At 41.4% G+C, this 8,706-nt stretch overlaps 1 non-coding gene across 1 annotated transcript; it reads left to right on the top strand.

Moving 5' to 3' along the window:
* The first annotated feature begins 3,886 nt into the window (after positions 1 to 3,886).
* trnae-uuc (transfer RNA glutamic acid (anticodon UUC)) lies at positions 3,887 to 3,958 on the top strand. Its single transcript has one exon. It is a non-coding gene; the product is annotated as a tRNA-Glu (tRNA).
* Positions 3,959 to 8,706: the final 4,748 nt, after the last annotated feature.

Here is an 8,706-nt window from a genome sequence, read left to right as displayed (position 1 = left end):
GGTCCCAACGCCACTGAAGCAGAATGATTAGCAGCTAAATGCCAACAAAATACAGCGTGTATGTCAGCCATTGTGCATGCCCAACATATCGAGCAAGAGTACCTGGTGTGCCAGCACACCAGTGTTCCAAGGACTGTAATCCCTCTGAAAAACGCAGATGTAGGAGAAGTGAATATGACAATCTCTATGTGCCAGGTTATTAACCAGACCTCAAACTGTCCCAGTCCCACTAACCCCGCACCACCGAAAATGATGCTGCATGTGGCAGCTAGTAAGGGTGAGATATTTGTATAGCAGATGAAGCAGCAGGTGCCGGAAGTCTGGTCCAGATGCATCGATTATGTGCAGGTGCACAGCAATGGCACTTGCAGTGACTCCAATAGCAGTTCCCTGTGGAATTGCTCCATGACAACCCTGCAGGGGTATTGGAATGTAATGTGGGTCGGTGGTTCGGTGGCCTATGGTGAATTGCCACAGAACTGGACTGGTTGTTGTTATCCAGCTGTAGTGCGCCCAAGGACGCAGGTGTATACACTTCCCCATGCCAAGCAGCACAGGGTGAGGAGAGACATAACCAGCACAGACTATTGTGGTAGAATTCTGAGGGACCCATGGACCACTCTCGGTGAAACCATTGGTTGGTCCCTTTTCCTGGGCGGTGGCACAGTAGCAGCCCTGCAAAAGATCAATGGCTTAGCTTATCAGTTACTGCAAGTAGTTAATGACACCTTAGCAGCAATAGGTGCCTTAAAGATAGAACAACAAGTGATAAGGGCAGCAGTGCTTCAACATAGAATGGTATTAAATGAAGGAAGGAGGAGTGTGCAAAATGATTAACACTTCCTGCTGTTTTTACATTCCAGATCTCAGCGCTAATATTACTGATTATATGAATCTTATGTGATCTGCCTTCACTCCGCAGCCTACAGTTCCAGTAGCGGCTGTAGCGTTGCCCATTCTGCTACTCATTCTTCTTCTTTTTCTTCTTCTTCTGTGTTTACCTCCTTTTTTGTCATTGCGTGTCAGACGTCTTTCTAGTGTGTTCACCATGCCAGCGCTCAGCGGCCATGCCAATGACCAACCCCAGCTCTTTGAAGACATTCTGCTCCCCAAGATGGGCGGTGCTGGTGATCCACATGAAGACATCGTAGTGCTATTTGCTGAATAAAAGTGTGATAATGTGTGATATAAAATAAAGGGGGGAAATGTTGTGGAAATTTACTTTGCTTTATTTTACTTTGCTTTATGTTTCTATAGTCACAGCATAACAGTCTGCAGATAAGCATGTGAGTCAGGTACACCAGCTGCTCACATACCATTCTAACCATAGAGATAGAAGAAGCCTTCAGCGCTCAGGCTAACCAAAACATGAATTAGCCGATACTCTGTAGGAGTCGTTTTTCTTTTTTTTCTCTTTCTTCTGTTCTCTGTATAAGGGGAGGGGGACCGTACTGCGCGTCAGTGCTTTTACTCTGTTATACAGGGGACAGAACTCAATAAACTTTTACTCTTTACTACTCAATGCATAAAGCTGTCTGTGTTTGATGTGCTCTCATTTTCCCACCACATCCATTTAGCAGTACTGAATAACCGAAATGGCTTAAAACAGCTGAGGGGATGTTTGAAACTGAGTGATAAGATGTTCAGCAATTTATATATGATAATACAAGGCAGTAAATTAAATTGGGCTGAACTGGACAATAGTACCTGGCATGAAAAGTATGTCGTAGAGAGTAACAAAAAACTCAACCTCTCACCTCGCGCTCTGAAATGTCTCCGTCACTGTCTGTAGTGTCCTCTAGGATACTGCTGCCCTCACTAAAGTGTGTCACCCTGACCGGGTCAAACATCTCTTGAACATAATGGAAAATCAGCTTCAAGTGCTGCACTGAGCAAGAGTGCACTGTAAATGGCCAGATATAAATGGCAATGTCAGTAGTAAATTTATATATGCAGTCATGGAACAGGACCTAGCTGTAGAGCACAGCTTTAAGGTGCATATTATGATGTGCTCTTACCAATCATCCTCCTGGCTGTGTTTTGCTCTTTTGGCCAAATGTTTCTCTTCCAAAGCAGACAGACCAGACTTGCTGCATATTACTCCGTGCACTATAAATAAACCACATGTATAATGTCTTGTAAACAATGGAACAAGGGAAATTTGAATTGTGACTACTCTGTTAAAGGGGCGGATAAGGCAACCCACCCAAACCCCCCGAAAGCTGTTCTGTTATCTCTAAACATTAACATTAAATATTCACATCATAACTCGACCCCGTGCAGTAGGGCAAACTCACTCGCATGGGGGAAAGGATTACAGACTACCTGTACTGCTGCCGCAACTCTGCGGCCATTCCAACAACATCCACATACATTCCAGCAACATCCTATTATAGGACACAGTGGGCTTAAATACACCCATTTAATAGCATGTTGGACCTTCTTTGGCCTCCAGAACTGCAGCAATTCTTTCTGGCATAGTTTCCACTATGTGCTGAAAATACTCTGCAGGAATCTTGGTCCAATCTTCATAGGATATTTTCTCTGAAATTACATGGAGGGACTGACATGTTCTAAACTGCCTGTTATACTCTTACAGCCGCTTTGAAATACAAAAAAAACATATTTATCTTCCACTCCACTCAAGGATGGCCACACTTGGAATTTCCCTTGGCACATTTAAAACATTGTGTGAGCCAGATAGCTTCTGTTTTCAACCTTCCAATGCTCTGAGTATTAGTGTTCTATGCATATGAGATGCTTCAACACGTCCATGCGTGTTGTAAAGAAACACAGTGTAAGCAGTATTAATGAAAGTGCATCTCTACCTCAAACTCACCAGTGTAACAATTACAGTTTGTGAAATCTAATTTTAAATGGCGATCAGCCTTCTTAACAAATAAGCAGAACTCACCTTGTTAAGTGTTTGTGTTTGTTTGTTTGTGTGTGTGTGTGTGTGTGTGTGTGTGTAGTTTTAAGCATAGCAAGGCACTTCAGGGTTGCCAGGTGGAGCCTTCCTGAAGACCCTGATACTGAAACAGCATTAAAAGCTGCAATGGCACTGTAGTTGTATTTATCTGCACTAATACAGCTTTGAACTATTGCACTCTTACATACAGTAAGTTTCTATGTACCGGTGTACATTTCTGTGTACCTTTAGTAACTAAAGGGATTCTATTCTAATATTACAAGTGCTAGAAGTGCTGAAACTCAAAACAGTGAAGAAACCAGTGGAGCTTAATGACTGGTCAGATGAAGAGAGTGAAGTGAGGAGTTTCCTTCAGTGTCTGCCATGTCCCAGCTGAGGTGAGTGTGAAGCTTTTATTGGTACTATAGGAGTTGTGTTTAACTTTGAAACTGATGGTGTCACAGCCATTTGTGGCCGAGAGTCTAGAAGAGCATAATTGGCTGTACTCTTAGGGAGAGAGGGAATGGCATACGCTCTCTCCCCTGTCAATTACAGAGACACCGTGCAATCAAGGGCGTCTATAAGTTCACGCGTCAGAAGGGGGAGGAAAAGACTATTTTCTGAGTACTTAGAATAACATTCCGTATTTTTTGGAGAACATTTTCTAGAGTGTTTTCATGTAGAGAGAGAAATGAGTGGCTAAAATGTCAGAAGCTTTAAGGAGACAAATGGGGAATACTATAACAGCTCTTTCCATGTGTTAGTGACACCAGCGTTCCCTCTTTTCCCAGATGGTAAAAAAGAGCCCTGACTCTTGCAAACTTCATTTTTTTGTAGAACAAAGAGAAAGATGAATAACTCGCTTTATGGCCTTTTTCCACTCATGCATACCAAGTCCAGTATGCATCCAAACACTGTCAGAATAGTAGGAGTGCAGACTTTGAAAAATGGTCTTCTCATGTAAACTCAGCAGCTTTGTCCCTGGTTGTCTAGTGGTTAGGATTCGGCGCTTTCACCGCCGCGGCCCGGGTTCGATTCCCGGTCAGGGAAAAACCTCTTTTTATGCTCATATAAAACGACAGATTCTGCATTAAAACATAAAGTTTGTGTGAGTTGGAGTTGAGCCGACAGCCTAAGGATGACTTTTTTTTTAAGTTTTAACTTCTACTCTACCAACTGAGTTATTGAAAGCGACATGCAAGTAATCCCACATGTCCAAACACCAGTATGTTGGCAAGAAACACAGCCAGTTTTGGATGTTTCAATTGTTAAGTTCATTTGACACAAAGAAGAAAGATCGCATTGTATAAGTTGTTCAGCTACAAACAGATATATCTTTTGATGACATTTGGAATCATACTGGACTTTGTGTACATGAATGGAGAAAGGCCATAAATGGTTAGAATAACATTCAGTGCTTTTGGAGAAAAGTTTCGAGAGTTTTGTCATGTAGTGAGAGAAATGAGTGGCTGAAATATCAGGCATTAAAAGTGCAATTTGCACTCAGGGAAAGAAAATTGCTTTCATGTGGACCGCATTGAGATATCGATCTGCCTGTGAAACAAAACACCTCTTAAGAGGCTAGATTTGTGCTCTCAAGCTGCGATGGTGGTTTTCTCATGGCTTCTAAAAGAAGAGGCTGTGGTCAGGGTGGAGTGAGTCTTTGATAACCAAGATTGTTGTTGTTTTGGCCTTCGAATAGACAATGGCATTACCCAGTGTCAGGTCTTTCTCAGTAAACTGCAGAGAATGATATAGAGGGCAAGAAATGGTCAAGCACAGTTTTATTGGGTGTGTGTCTATAAAAAACACTACAGCTCTCTGATACATTTTTGGTTCAAGATTTAATCATCATGCAAATGATTGTGATTAATGCTTTGTCTGTTTAATTCAAATATTATACTATAAACCTAATATTTTAATAGGGTTGGCAACTTTCTAGATCCGATTACTACATGTGTGTGAAGTACAGGTGCTGTAGCTATACGGTATACAATTGTCCACAGTAGCCTAATTATAATATATACAACCAAAAATCCATCTAAAATAAACACCAGAAACTGCTCAATAGGTAGGATAACAGCAGAACAATTGTCCCGCCGTATAAGCAAAATGAGAGCCTGCTAAGGCCGCCAAGAGGGTGCCAAAGACCATGTATTTATTTCTATTTGTTTTTTACCTATGTTATGTCAGTGGCAGCTCAGATTTCTGCGTAGGCCCCAAACAGGCTTGGGCCAGCCCTGGTATCACAGTGTCGTGCACTGGAAAACCATCAAGCCTGTTGACTATGCTACCAGTGTTGTTCATGTAACTGTGCAAATAAACTGCAAACACAATTACTTTTAGAAGTATCATCCAGTTTCTTTTCACAATTGCCAAAATGTAATGAATCACAGCCAGTGTTCTAAAACAGACCTGGAATGTATTCCTGGTTGATGTGCCCTGTTTCTAGTTCCAAAAAAAAAAAAAAAAAAAAAAATTGGTGGATGAATTTTCAATGAAAGTGCTTCACTCAGCAGCCATTAATGATTCTTATATCCAGTATGAATAAATTGAAATTCCTATCCTTGTATCAGGTGCAGCAATTATGTGTAACAATTGTGAAGCAAAAAAGCAATAGCAACATTTTAATATAACAATATAGGTAATATAGAACTTGATCTAATGATATTAATTAGGCTATGCAAATAACACAACTACTTCGGTAGCAGATCATTCATGCCTGTTGAATAGGCAGTTTTCTGCTTTGCAGATACTTGAAATCTTTTACTAATCTTTCCCCAAATCCAGTAGGAGCTGCCTTTTACATTAACATGCCAGGATACACGCTGACTGGATGTTTAATCTTTCTAATGGGTAAGCTATATTCTTATAGTCAAGAAAGATATTTTTTAATTATTAATCAGTTAAGGAAGTCAAGCTATTGCATTTTGCTGAGATGAAGGAATATTGCATAACCCTGTACTGGCCAAATAATTAGATTTGATGTTCTATTTTTTAGATTAATCCCATAACTGAATTATTCACATGGTTTTATAGCCATGGTTAATACTTGCTGTCAAAATGCTGAGGTTCGTAAGAACCTCTTTCCTTCATAAGGAAGCTTCCTGTTTTTGAAACAGGTAGTTTCAGCATACTAGCTCTTACTGCTCTCTATCTGTTTAACAAATGTTTTGTTGGATTTAACTACTTTCTACCTGGAAACTGGCAACTTCCATGGAAAACTATTTTATCATCACAAACTATATCTAAGGAACTACCACAAACATAAGTAATGTTAACATTTTGCTTTTTCATCATGACTTATGTTCTGCTTCAGAGCACTGAATGCAGCATGTTTATTCTTCGTCATTAGTGGCAGTTTTATCTGTGAGAAGTGTAGATGAATTGCTAGTCTGACAGACAGTACGCATCCAGACAGCAAGGCGAAAGGGTGACGTTACGGCAAAGTAGACGAGCTTCCACCAGCTCATGGGACCACTACACATCCCCAACATTAAGTAACAAAATCCCAGAGACCTTCTGCCTGTACTGGCCAGACTTCAGATCAGAAGGTGAGAGAATACAGTCATGTGTTGTGTGGCTCAGATTGTTCACACAGTTAGTAACAGTCCAAACACTTTAATTATACTGTACAGCATGAGACCTGGAAATGTGTGTCTGTGTTTTTGTGTGTGTGTGTGTGTGTGTCTTCTCCCCAGGCTGAGCTCCAGCTTTGTACTGTCCATCATCAGAGAGATCTATCAGACTGGCTCTGCTCACTGTGTGTCCAGCTTGTTGAATTCAGCAGAGAACTGCATCAACCTGAACAGCAGAGAGCTGGACTCTGTCCACTGTGCTGCCCTGCGCTTCACCCTCCAGCACTGCACAGCAGTCTCTCTCAGCCTGCTTTTCACCTCCATACCAAAGGCGGAGCTGGAGAGCATTGAGCCACTGCTCTAACACGTCTCCCGTCTCAGGCTTGAACTTTTCTCACAATCAGAATTTTAACACAGAACTGGTCTGTTTAGGGAGTGTTATATAAACGTTTATGTACGTTTATGTGTTTTTCATGAGTTTCCTCAAAAGTCATTTTGTGCCAGCATCATTTAGGTTTTATTGAGACTCCTGTCAGGTAATCAGCAATATCCATGGATATTTACTTCAGAATAAAATTAAATTTAGGTGAAATATTTATATTAACCTGAAATTAACTGCCCTGCCACTGTCTGTGTGTGTTTTGTTTTCTCCGTGTTGACAGGCTGCTGTTGCTGAGGCTGCTCCACTGCTACAGTGTCTCTGAACTACAGCAGGGGGCAGCAGCAACAGATCTGCTCCTCGCTCTGCAGCACAGACTGGATTTCTCCTGCTGCTCTGCTCTGGACCTCACAGCAGACACACAGAAACACACACTGACTCTGAGCACTGAGGACTGCAGAGTCGTCTCCATGGTCATCCAGAGAGTGAGCTCTCACACACACACACACACAGCTCACTCTACACGGCTGTGAGGGCAACTCTTCCCCATTTTACACACAGTCACCCTTCAGTAAGCCACTGACTCAACACCACACAAACTAGGGAAGCATTCTGGAAAAGGGAAAAGAATTTTATCATTTGAAACAAAATGTGTGTAAATAGCATTAATGTTAGTAGTTATGTGAGTGTGTTAGTGTTTTGTGACTCTACATGTTGGAGAATGTTGAGTGTGTTCAGCAGCAATAAAGCCATGCTGCTCCAGTTCCTGTCTCTTCTCTGTGTGGGGACTGATGTGGAGTGTGTGAGACGCGCTGTGGCTCTCTCCCGGGCTCTGGGTAAGATGGTGATCCTCAGTCAGACCCGGCTGGACCAGCAGGCCTGTAGGTCACTGGCACTGTTTCTGGAACATTCTGAAGGGCTGTCAGAACTGGACCTTAGCCACTGTCAGCTCACTAACCACTGCCTGCAGATGCTGTTCGCACACCAGCACAAAGCCCACATCCTGGAGTGAGTGGACAAGCGGGAGGAGGGATGTGTAGAGAGTCTTGATTGTTGAGTGCACAGTGAGCACTAACATAGATATAACACATTTTACTCTTTTTCTCACAATTTAACACAAAATCCGGCAGGGTGACTGAACATAGAAGCTGTGCGTGTTCATTGTAAAGCATTGTATGTTCCTTGAAAGGCTCTATATAAATTTAACTTTGCTCATTCAGTCATATCCTGTGTTCCTTCAAGGACTTTATTTTTCAAAAGCAAACAGCAAAAAGCTTGATTTTCTTGGTGATTTTATTTGGAAATGACGACCTCTCTCACTGGCTGCCTGGATCACTGATCACTGCCTGTACTTGGCAGGATGGATCTCTGTGGTCTACAGAATATCCAGACTGCTTGTAGAAACACATGTTCTCATTAAAAAGAGAAATAAGGCATAACAGACTCATTATGATTTACAGTTTCATGCCTGATAGATAACAAGTCATGTGTACAAGAACTGAAAGAAATGATATTTTGTTTAAAATGTCAAAATGCATAATTATCTGGCCATTAATGACTCAGGTCCACTGACACAAATATACTATTTATTGCTTTGCTTATTCATTCATTTGCTAATTCAATCATTCGTTTATTAATTCATTCGTTCATTACTTTAATTCATTGATATATAAATCTACAGGTGTTTGTACTACTACACGGTGATTTAGTAGAGGGAGGTGTGTTTGGGAATCCTGAACAATGTGGTAATTATAATCCATCTAATTTCAACCTCAGTCACAATGACATCACTGATGTGTCAGCAAAGAGGATCTATGATACCTTCTCCACCAACAACAATA

This window comes from Electrophorus electricus, unplaced genomic scaffold, assembly GCF_041902795.1.
Source record: "Electrophorus electricus isolate QZ-2024a unplaced genomic scaffold, ASM4190279v1 Scaffold273, whole genome shotgun sequence".
Lineage (NCBI taxonomy): Eukaryota > Metazoa > Chordata > Actinopteri > Gymnotiformes > Gymnotidae > Electrophorus > Electrophorus electricus.
The sequence above is the reverse complement of the archived record's forward strand: the minus strand, read 5'-3'. Positions and strand labels throughout refer to the sequence as shown.